This window comes from Arachis duranensis, chromosome 5 (assembly GCF_000817695.3).
Source record: "Arachis duranensis cultivar V14167 chromosome 5, aradu.V14167.gnm2.J7QH, whole genome shotgun sequence".
Classification (NCBI taxonomy): domain Eukaryota; kingdom Viridiplantae; phylum Streptophyta; class Magnoliopsida; order Fabales; family Fabaceae; genus Arachis; species Arachis duranensis.
The window spans coordinates 92,254,254-92,264,213 of NC_029776.3; the positions used below are offsets into that span (position 1 = coordinate 92,254,254).

At 33.5% G+C, this 9,960-nt stretch overlaps 1 pseudogene; it reads left to right on the forward strand.

The window, feature by feature from the left end:
• Window positions 1–4,063, forward strand: part of LOC110281590 (LEAF RUST 10 DISEASE-RESISTANCE LOCUS RECEPTOR-LIKE PROTEIN KINASE-like 2.4) — a 22,074-nt pseudogene extending 18,011 nt beyond the window's left edge.
• Window positions 4,064–9,960: the final 5,897 nt, after the last annotated feature.

Sequence of the window (9,960 nt, forward strand, 5' to 3'; positions counted from 1 at the left end):
CTCAGAGATTGTGACGCCTGGGTAGTAGCCGCAGTAGTGGTTGTTCCACTGGCTCCAGGTTGAGCTGTTAAACACCCGCCTGGGTAGTAACCGCAGTAGTGGTTGTTCCACTGGCTCTGGGCTGAGCGGGTAGTAGCAAGGGGGTTGTAGCTCAAACCGACTTGCTCCGCAAGGGGTGTTTCTGTCCATGGTTAGCTACCAGGACGTGTCGGGTTGGCTATATAACCGACAGATGATATCATCAGCCATAGGGCAGGCATACATCATTTGCATATGTTTGAATTGTTTGGGTTTGCCTATTTGTTTTAGACTGCTATATCATATATGCTATGTTACCTGATTATGTGCTACTTGTTCTACCTGTACTTTAATTGTGTATTACTTGTCTGTATTGAATGTGTTTGTACAACTGAGAGGTTCATCATGTTGGTGTCGGTTGACGCTGAGGGCTGTTCTTGTTGAAATGGAATAATGATATGATTAATGTGAAATGATGATTATTGAATGAGATAAATTGAGTTCCCTAGGTAGACGCAGTGAAGTGATTTCACTGCTCCAGGTTGATAATGAGATAATTGAGCTCCCTGGGTAGACGTAGTGAAGTGATTTCACTTGCTCCGGGTGAGGATATGAAGTAATGATATGATATTACTAAGACATAATAATTGGGGATGGTTTTGTTTATAATTCTAATCATGGTTTGTTGGAGAGTTAGAAAGTCGGGAAGCATGAAAAATATGAATTAGATTTAGCATTCCCTTATGACAGTTGCCTATTCATGGATTAGCAAGAACATAGGATGAATATTTGGTGAAAGGAAGTTTAGGATGTGATAAACCACTATTTTATGGTTTATCTTGTGCTCAATTGAGTGGTTTTTATTAAGTCTCTGCACACTTATTCATACAATTTGCATAGTTTTACAATTCCTTCCTAGTTTTGTTCTACAATTGAAAACTTGCTTCCTTAGCCCTTAAATTATGTATTTTAATTCCCCTTTATATCATTCGATGCTGTGATCTATGCGTTAAGTGTTTTCAAGCTTTATAGGGCAGAAAAATGGCTTAGAGGATGGAGAGGAAGCCTTCATAAATGGAACTAGGATTGCCTTTGGCTTTCCTCTATTATTATGTATTATATATGTGGAAGCTGTTACCATGCTGGGGACCTCTGGTTCTCACCCATGCGGATTTTGTGGTTTTCAGATGCAGGACGTGAGGTTTCTCGTTGAGGCCTGCTGGAGACTTCTGGATTAGCGAAGATCCTTTATTCTTGGGACTATGTTTTGGTTCATATGTTTTGCTTAGATACTTTTATCTCCATTAAATAATACAAACTGTGATGACTCCTCTTATGGGAGATTTTGGAGAATAGGTTTTATGTATTTGTGTCCCTTTGGGTTTCCTTTGGGGTTTTCCTTATTTTATCATTTGTAGATATTGCTATGCTCGGACCGGTTATCTTCGCAACCGGATTTTGAGTCTTGATATTCCTGTTTTTGACACTCCTTTGTATATATATAATCTCGCGTTGGTTTATCCTTGTTCGTTACGTTATCAATCGGAGTGTTGCACTTTCGAGTTGTGATTTTTATTTACCCCTTTTTCTACAAAGGCTCCTAGTTATAATCGTTCATTCATACTACTATACTTACTAAATTTTTATTTTAGAGGTCGTAATACCTTGCCATCTCTGAATTATGACTTAAGCATAAGACTCTGTATGGTAGGGTGTTACATACTAAATAAAGTATAAACATACAACAAGCTAGTTAAGATATATTGACGTTAACCTTATTCAGATTCATCATCTTCTTCTTCCTTTGGTTTATCATCCTCCTTTTTTCTGAGGTAATTTCCTTATCATCAAATTCGTCTTCTTAGTCTTTAGCCACCCCTCTTCTTCTTAAACATCGGTTTCCTCTTGTGGTAGTGTCTCATCATCTACCTAAAGGTCAATGATGTCATTATCCATAACAGCCGACCTAAGGGTGATTGGATCACTAGTATCAACCACCATTTTCGAAGGAGTTGGATCATCATTTTGGTAAGGTTCCTGACCCTTTTTCCCATCAGACTCGATGCAACCTCTCGGCTTAGTCTTAACCATAACCACCCAACTAGACTTGTATGACTTTGGATAAGTTAAATAGTATACTTGTTGTGCATTTTAAGGTAGAATAAAAGGATCGTAGTTCCTATATTTTCTAGTCACATTTACTTCAGTGATATTGTAGTGCTTGTGCTTTTGTGTTCCTAGTCGCGAACTTAGATCATACTATTCACATTTAATCATGCACACATTATACGTAGTCTGACAAAAATACTCTAGTTGAATGATATTGTGCAACACACCATACCAACCAGAATTCCCACCGCTTGCATCTCCACGAATCCAGACTCCGATGTTATATGTTTTATTTCCCACTGACATCCATTAACATTGAATATTGGGTATCTTGTGCCCTTATTCATTAGGCCCAACTAAGTGCAACTAGGTTGCATTCCCTTGTGGACTAAAAGTATTGGTGATGCAGAATGTTTTGCTCTGAATCTTAGAACCATTGAACAACATTAGTTCTGCTCTTGGTCTCACTATTACAGCTGTAGGTAATCACTGCACCAGACTAAAGAAAGTCATTCTTTGTAATACATCCAAAGGTTTCCTTTCATATTTTTCTTTTATGGTAGTTTTCTATTATATTGGCCAGAATATTCAGAAATCATCAACACTTCTTGAATAGTAAACAAGTGTTAAGGATTAAGAACATTTCTCTTCTTTTCTCAAGTATGAAAAAATTTAAACTTTTATATCCTTTACAATAATTTTATGCATGGCAATGGACATGACTCTTTAGTGATCTAAACATTTGTATCTTACGCTTTTACTCTTTTACTATGGGCATTTGTCCATTTCAACTACTTTTTCAATTGTTCACATTAAAAGGGGTAGACCATGAAATAGTTTCTATCAATTTCAAGCCAAATATCATAACTTTCTTAAGGAAGATCCCAGAAGTATAACAGATTACACTTATTTATTTTGGTTTTTCTTTCAAAACAAAAGTTTATAGAATTAAAAGCATATTAGATGTTCTTCTAATTCTTTTTTGCTAATTAACAGGTGCTACAGCAGCTACAGCGCAACATTGTTGAGTATTTGTTACTTTACATAAAAATTACCAAGATGGTGAGAAAAATATTGCTTTCTGACAAAAGGTAACCAAGATATTAAAACTTTTCTAAAAATCATGGTGTGTTAGCTATAAAAGGATATAAATTCTCTGATGTGAAGAAACTGACCAACTCTTTCAATGTTAAACTAGGACAAAGCAATTTTGGTGTTATATACAAGGAAAAGTTATCCGATGGTTCTAATATGGCAGTCAAAATATTGAATCCATTCAAAGAAAATGGTAAAAAGTTTATCAATGAGGTAGCTAGCATTAGTAAAACTTCTCATGCTAATGTTGTCACCCTTTTTGGATTCTGCTTTGAATGCCACAAGAAAGTTCTTATTTATGAATTTATATTAAATGGTTCCCTTGACAAATTTATTTACAGAAAGGAAAGAGTTGAAACTACTACATTGTTGAGTTGGAAGAAGCTGAATCAAATTGCGAATCAAGGGATAGCTAGGGGGTTAGAGTACTTGCATAAAGGATGCAACACTCAAATTTTACATTTTGACATAAAGTCGCATAATATTCTTTTGGATGAAAATTTTTGTTCTAAGATATTAGAGTTTGGACTAGCAAAACTTTGAGCCAGGAACAAAAGTCTTATTTCCATGTCAGATGTTGGAGGAATAATAGGGTATATAGCTCAAGAAGTGTGGAATAGACGTTTATAGTTATGGAATGATGCTTTATGATATAGTGGGAGGAAAGAAGAACATTAATGTAAAATGGATTCAAACAAGTGAGATATATTTCCCTAATTGGATATACAAAAGGCTTGAGAAAGGCACTCAATTAGGGCCTAAAGATGGAGAGGTGGCAATAAAGGAAAATGAATTGGTTAAGAAAATGATGATTGTTGGTTTATGGTGTATTCAAACTTGAGTTGAAGTCATCACTACCTCTAAAATTTTAAATAAATCAAGCTTCTACCAATAGGAATTAAAAATTAAAGATCTTTGACCAATCATAGATATTGCTTAGTCACTAACACAAGCCTATAAATTACTATAAAATTAGACCTTATAAGCTTTTAGACTTATAGATATGATTTACTTATGACAAATTTGTAGCAATAAAATTTTCAAAATAGCAAAACTTATGCTATATATTGTTTGAAAACAAAATTGAAGGGATCAGAGTACCTTGCAATTGGTCGTCTAACACTTAGGAGTATTCACGGTGCAGTTTGGATCAGCTTTGAATAAAAAATTCATCCGGTCCGAACACTAATTTTACTTGCAGTGTCATTTGGATTGGATGATATTTTTTAAAGAATTCAATCCAATCCAACCCAATTTCAAGCGATTTGGATTGGATTGGATTTGCGGTTTTATAAATTAAAAAAATTGAATATATAATTATATATAACAAGTCTCATCATCAAATTTTAAATAACCAACAATGTCTAAAAAAGCTAACAATAACATATCAATAGAAATAAAATTATAGGTTAGTTAAAATAAATAAATAAATAAATCTCATTTTGAATCCAAAATATTTATTAGATAATTATAATAATACATGAATTATATAAAAATGATAACAAATTGAACATATTATAAGTAAAATTGTAAATATAATAATAAAACAACAAAATCATAGGACATTGTACATTTTAGATTGGATTGGATTGATTTTGATAAATAGATCTGAAATCTAATTCAATCCATGTGTTTTCCTAAAAATAGAATCCAATCAAATCCAAATTATTGCGGTTTTAATCGATTTTCGATTTGGATTGGATTGGATAAACGGTTTAATTTAGATCAGTTTGGATTTGAACACCCCCACTAACACCAGGGGAGACTTTAACATTCACATCATAATCAGAGTCATCTTTATCATCCTTAGTTTCTTCTTGTTTCTCTTCCTTCTTTTCCTTCTTGTCTTCCTTCTCTTTCGACTCCTCTTCTTCTTTAGGAAAGCGAGGAGATTGATTTGTAATGAAAGGACGTGATGACGATGCCTTTTCTTTGTTCCTTTTCTTGAGATTCTCAATAATTCTTGATTTTATTCTTCAAGAATACAGAAACTCATCCAAGCTTATTTAATTAAATATGACTACTCACATGAAGATATCTTCACGTAAAAAATCACTAAATAGTTACTCAATTAATATTTCTTAAATCACATTGAATTGAAATATATTTGATATATACTAGCTTCTTCTTTTTTTACCATACCTGGCATCAAACTCATTAACGTGATCACGCACATGTTCAAGGCTCTCTGAAGTCTCCCAAGTGTTTGATACGTCCTCCCATCCGTTCCTATTTATATTTCACCACATACATATATGAAATATCCATTTGATAATGTGAGTCATCAAAAGCAATAAACAATAACAATCTAAGTAGAGAAAAGGATAAATAGGTCCTTGACCTTTTATCCTGCGAATATTAAGTCCCTGAAGATTGAAAAATATATTTAAGTCCTTGACTTTCTCAAACTTGGACACTTAGATCCATCCGTTCATCTGGATTTACGAAACGTAACAGAGATGTCTAACATGGATACTGTTATGTAGACGTAGCCGTTACGGTGTCCCACGTGAATGGTATAAAAAGGTAACTGGACAAAAAAGCCCCCAATGCTCAAACGAGGTCATTTGAATCTTCATCTCCGAAGCTTGTTCCTTTGGTTTTCTGTATTCCCTATGAACTCTAAAGCAGTACTATTCCAGTAAGAGAGATTGCAGCAAAAGATAACAAAACCCCAAGAATTCTAATTAGAAATTCTTCTAATATTTTCCCAAACGAGTTCCCAAAAACCAAAGCAAGAACTAATTTTGCCAACCCTAACTCAGAAACTGAGAAATTGAAAATCAAGAACAGGGTAGAAGGCACAACCCTAACTCAAAAAGAAATGTAGAATCAACCCTAAATCCTAACTACTAATACTAATGGAGCAACTATGGGATCTGCTGAAGATAAAGGTTAGATGGTGTCCTCATCGTTCTCAGTTCCTGAAGGGCGTCCTTGTCGAAGGAAGAAGGAGCAGACGAGGTGCGGCTTGTCATTTGTAGAAAGAGAATATGTCGCATTCGTGGAGTCTTCGATAAAGTAGAGCCAATAGAGGCATCTTCTCATCACAGCAGAGGCACGACAATGAGCTCGGAAGATGGCGGCAGCAATGTTGAGGGAGAATAGTGTGGGCTGCGATTGAAAGAAATATGGTTGCGGCAATGTGAGGAACCACAGATTGAGAAGGGGAGTGAGTGATGAGAGTGCAGTATCATTTGGGGGTTAGGGACTCTAGAGTTTTTTGTTTGTTTTGATAACTGGGGTGCAGTAAAGAAGAACCTTGGGCAGTTTTTTTTAGGATGAAAGTGAGCTTGACTTTTGATCTTTCTTTAGGATTTTCGGAATTGTGTTCAAAGGTTTAAGGCTGTATAGAGAATACATATAATAACCAAAGGGACAAGCTTAGGAGGGGATAGTGCATAAAACGACGATGTTTCACAATTTCAGTATCTAGGGACATTTTTGTCCCTAAACGTGTTCCTAAACCATCCACGTTATACACCATAATAGCCACATCTGAAGAATGGCGTCCACATCAGACATTTTCGTTACATTTTATAGCTCTAGATGGATTGCAGGATTCAGGTGTCTAAGTTTTGAAAAGATTAGAGACTTAAATGTATTTTCCAATTTTCAAAGACTTAAATGTCTATGGGACAAAGTTAGAGACTTATTTGTCCTTTACTCATATAAGTATAATAAAATAAAATAAAAGAGCATTAATAATAATAATAATCATAAGCACTAACCATTTGAGCATGTAATGTGGCTTACCCTGCATATGACATTTCCATATTCAAAGATTTTGATTAGATCATGATAAATCAATAGATAACAAGAACATACACCATAGTGATGAAAAATAATATATTAATATATAATAAATTAAAATAAAAGAATAAAAAATTATATCCATATTCATCATCAGATTTATTATTCTCAAAAAGATGACAAAGTCTCTAATCAGTCATACATACTATTTTTTTGTAAAAAAAAATATTCAATGAACACAAAATTAAAATTAGCCAAAAAAAACTTAACTAGTAATCTCATACACACAAATATATGATATTTCGAGTATTTTTTTCAAGGAAGAATTAACTTTTAGAATAATTAAACATTCAACAATAGAATAAGTAAATATGTTATGATAATATAATTATTTTTTTTACAACAATATATAACCAATTTTGTTCTAAACATCAAATATATATTCTTATATGGCAGATAATTGATAAATAATTTTTTATATTTTCATATAACATATTTGATTTTTGATAACACACACACACTATGAATTAATAAGACGAAAAGAATATGCATATACCCTATGAATTCTATTACGGCATATGGAATGCACTTCATAAGTGCGATCGTCATTATCTTTTTTTGGTGGCATTGTTGATTGTTCTCACTCACTCTTGACTCTTGAGTATAACACGACTCACCGATAATGTATGAAGACACCCTTTTAATGTGTGGATTTAGCCCTTAATAAGGTTAACATATAATGCATTTTCCAAATTTGGTAATATTTATGTATAAATAGTATTTTAATAAATGCGTATCTTTTCTCTTTTGTCATTTGGCAATTTTTTTAAATGTATTTCTCTATTGTCTGAATTATAGATATGCATAGATGCTAAATATGGAAAGATATATTTTTTCTTATTAATTTACAAAAATATCAAAATAATTTATCAAATAATTCATTGCATAATAGGAGAAAACGCGTCCGGATTCAATTTCATGTTATTATGTTCCATATGTAACGAGATCATCTCACAAGCTTTGAATATAACACTACCAAAAAAACACTGATTACCATTGGATTTATCGATGGAATAACGAAAATAATTCACCGGTAAGTTGGTTACCGTCAGATTTTGTGTGGATACAATCCAAGGTATAAACCTCGTCGGTAACTGATTACCGGCGGATTTATTTTTTCGATAGTAGTTTGTGATGAAATTAACGTCAGAATATGATGTTAAGGTTACGAAAATCTGATGCCAGTTACTATCGAAAATTATCCGATGTTAAATTTTGTGCCAAAAGATATGATTTCGCGCCAAGTAAATTCCACGGTGGATTTAGTTTTTTATTACATTGGATGATGGTTACCGTCGAGTAATTCCGATGATAAATCCGACAGTAGGTTTAATGTTTTTTAAACCTATAATAGACCCCAATAGTTAATAATTGATAATCAACTCCTAATTAGTAAAGAATAAATTAGTAATTTATTTGAAAACAATAATTTAATATGATGTGAAATATGAAATATCACATATATAGAATAAAAACACAAAGGAATAGATGTTGATAAACTAATCAAAACAAAGTCTTAATGACTATGGAGCCTGATAGTCATCATTGTTGTAATCAAAACAAGGCATGCTCGTCATAGGTCAACTTGTCGTCATCCCTATCTGAAACAATGTAATTATATTACAATCTAATCAAAGTTTGATAAAGAAATACATACGATTGAACTAAGGCTATCATGTGTTATAATTATATGATCTTATTAAATAAAGTTTAAAGATACAACAAGTAGTTACGTATATTTAGGTTAACCTTATTCAAATTCATCATCATCTTCGTCCTCTGGTTCATCATCCTCCTCTTCCTAGGTAATTTCCTGATCATCGAACTTGTCTTTTTCTTCTTTATCCCTATCGACCCCTCTTCTTCTTGAACATCATCATCCTCTAGTGGTAGTGTCTCATAATCCATCCTAAGGTCAATGATGTCATCATCTATAACAGCCGACCTAAGGGTGATCAGATCACCGGTGTCAACAACTGTTTTTGAATGAGTTGGGTCATCAAATTGGTAAGGTTCCTTACCTTCTGTCCCATCAGGCTTGATACGTCCTCTTGGCTTAGTTTTAACCACAACCACTCAACTAGACTTGCATGACCTTAGATAAGGCAAATAGTATACTTGCCATGCATTTTAAGGTAGAAAAAAAAGGATCGTAGAGCTTATATTTCGTCGTCACATTTACTTTAGTGATATTATAGTTCTTGTGCTTTCATGCACATATTGTATGTAGTATGACAAAAATACTCAAATTGAACGATATTATGCAACACACCATACCAATCAGAATGCCCATTTCCTGTATCTCCACAAACCCAAACTCTAGTATTATCTGTTTTCTTTCCCACCGACCATTGTAAAGAATGAAACCTATATCCATTAACATTGTATATTGGGTATCTTGTGCCCTTATTCATTGGGTCCCAACTAAATGCAATTAGTTTCCATTCTGTTATGTCAATTAGATTCACTCTGGTGTATTCTCTGAATCAATGTGAAAAATTGTTGAGTAATGCATCAAGATTTGTTTATTGGAATAACCTATGATACAATAGGATAATTAAGAAATTTTAGTGTACCGTAGTTTTGATTAGATGGAGAAGTTAATATCTTAATAATTGAAATTTTTACGAAGACTTAAAAAACTCACCTTAGGTAGGGTAAAACCTGGTCATAGTTAAGCAACACATACATATGTGTGGCATCAATCTCCTTTTTCTTTAACTAGTATTCACTACTCGCGTCCATTGCAATTCCTTCTGGAACAAATATTGGATAGGTTGGTCCACTTGACGAGAATTCTCCTCTCTCATTGTTCCTTCTAATTCTTGTTCTATGTGACTCAACATGAGGCTCAAAATAGAAGGATCAAAATGCGGATGTTTCTTTGGCTAGGGATGCTTCACATATGCTACTCTCGATCTGAGC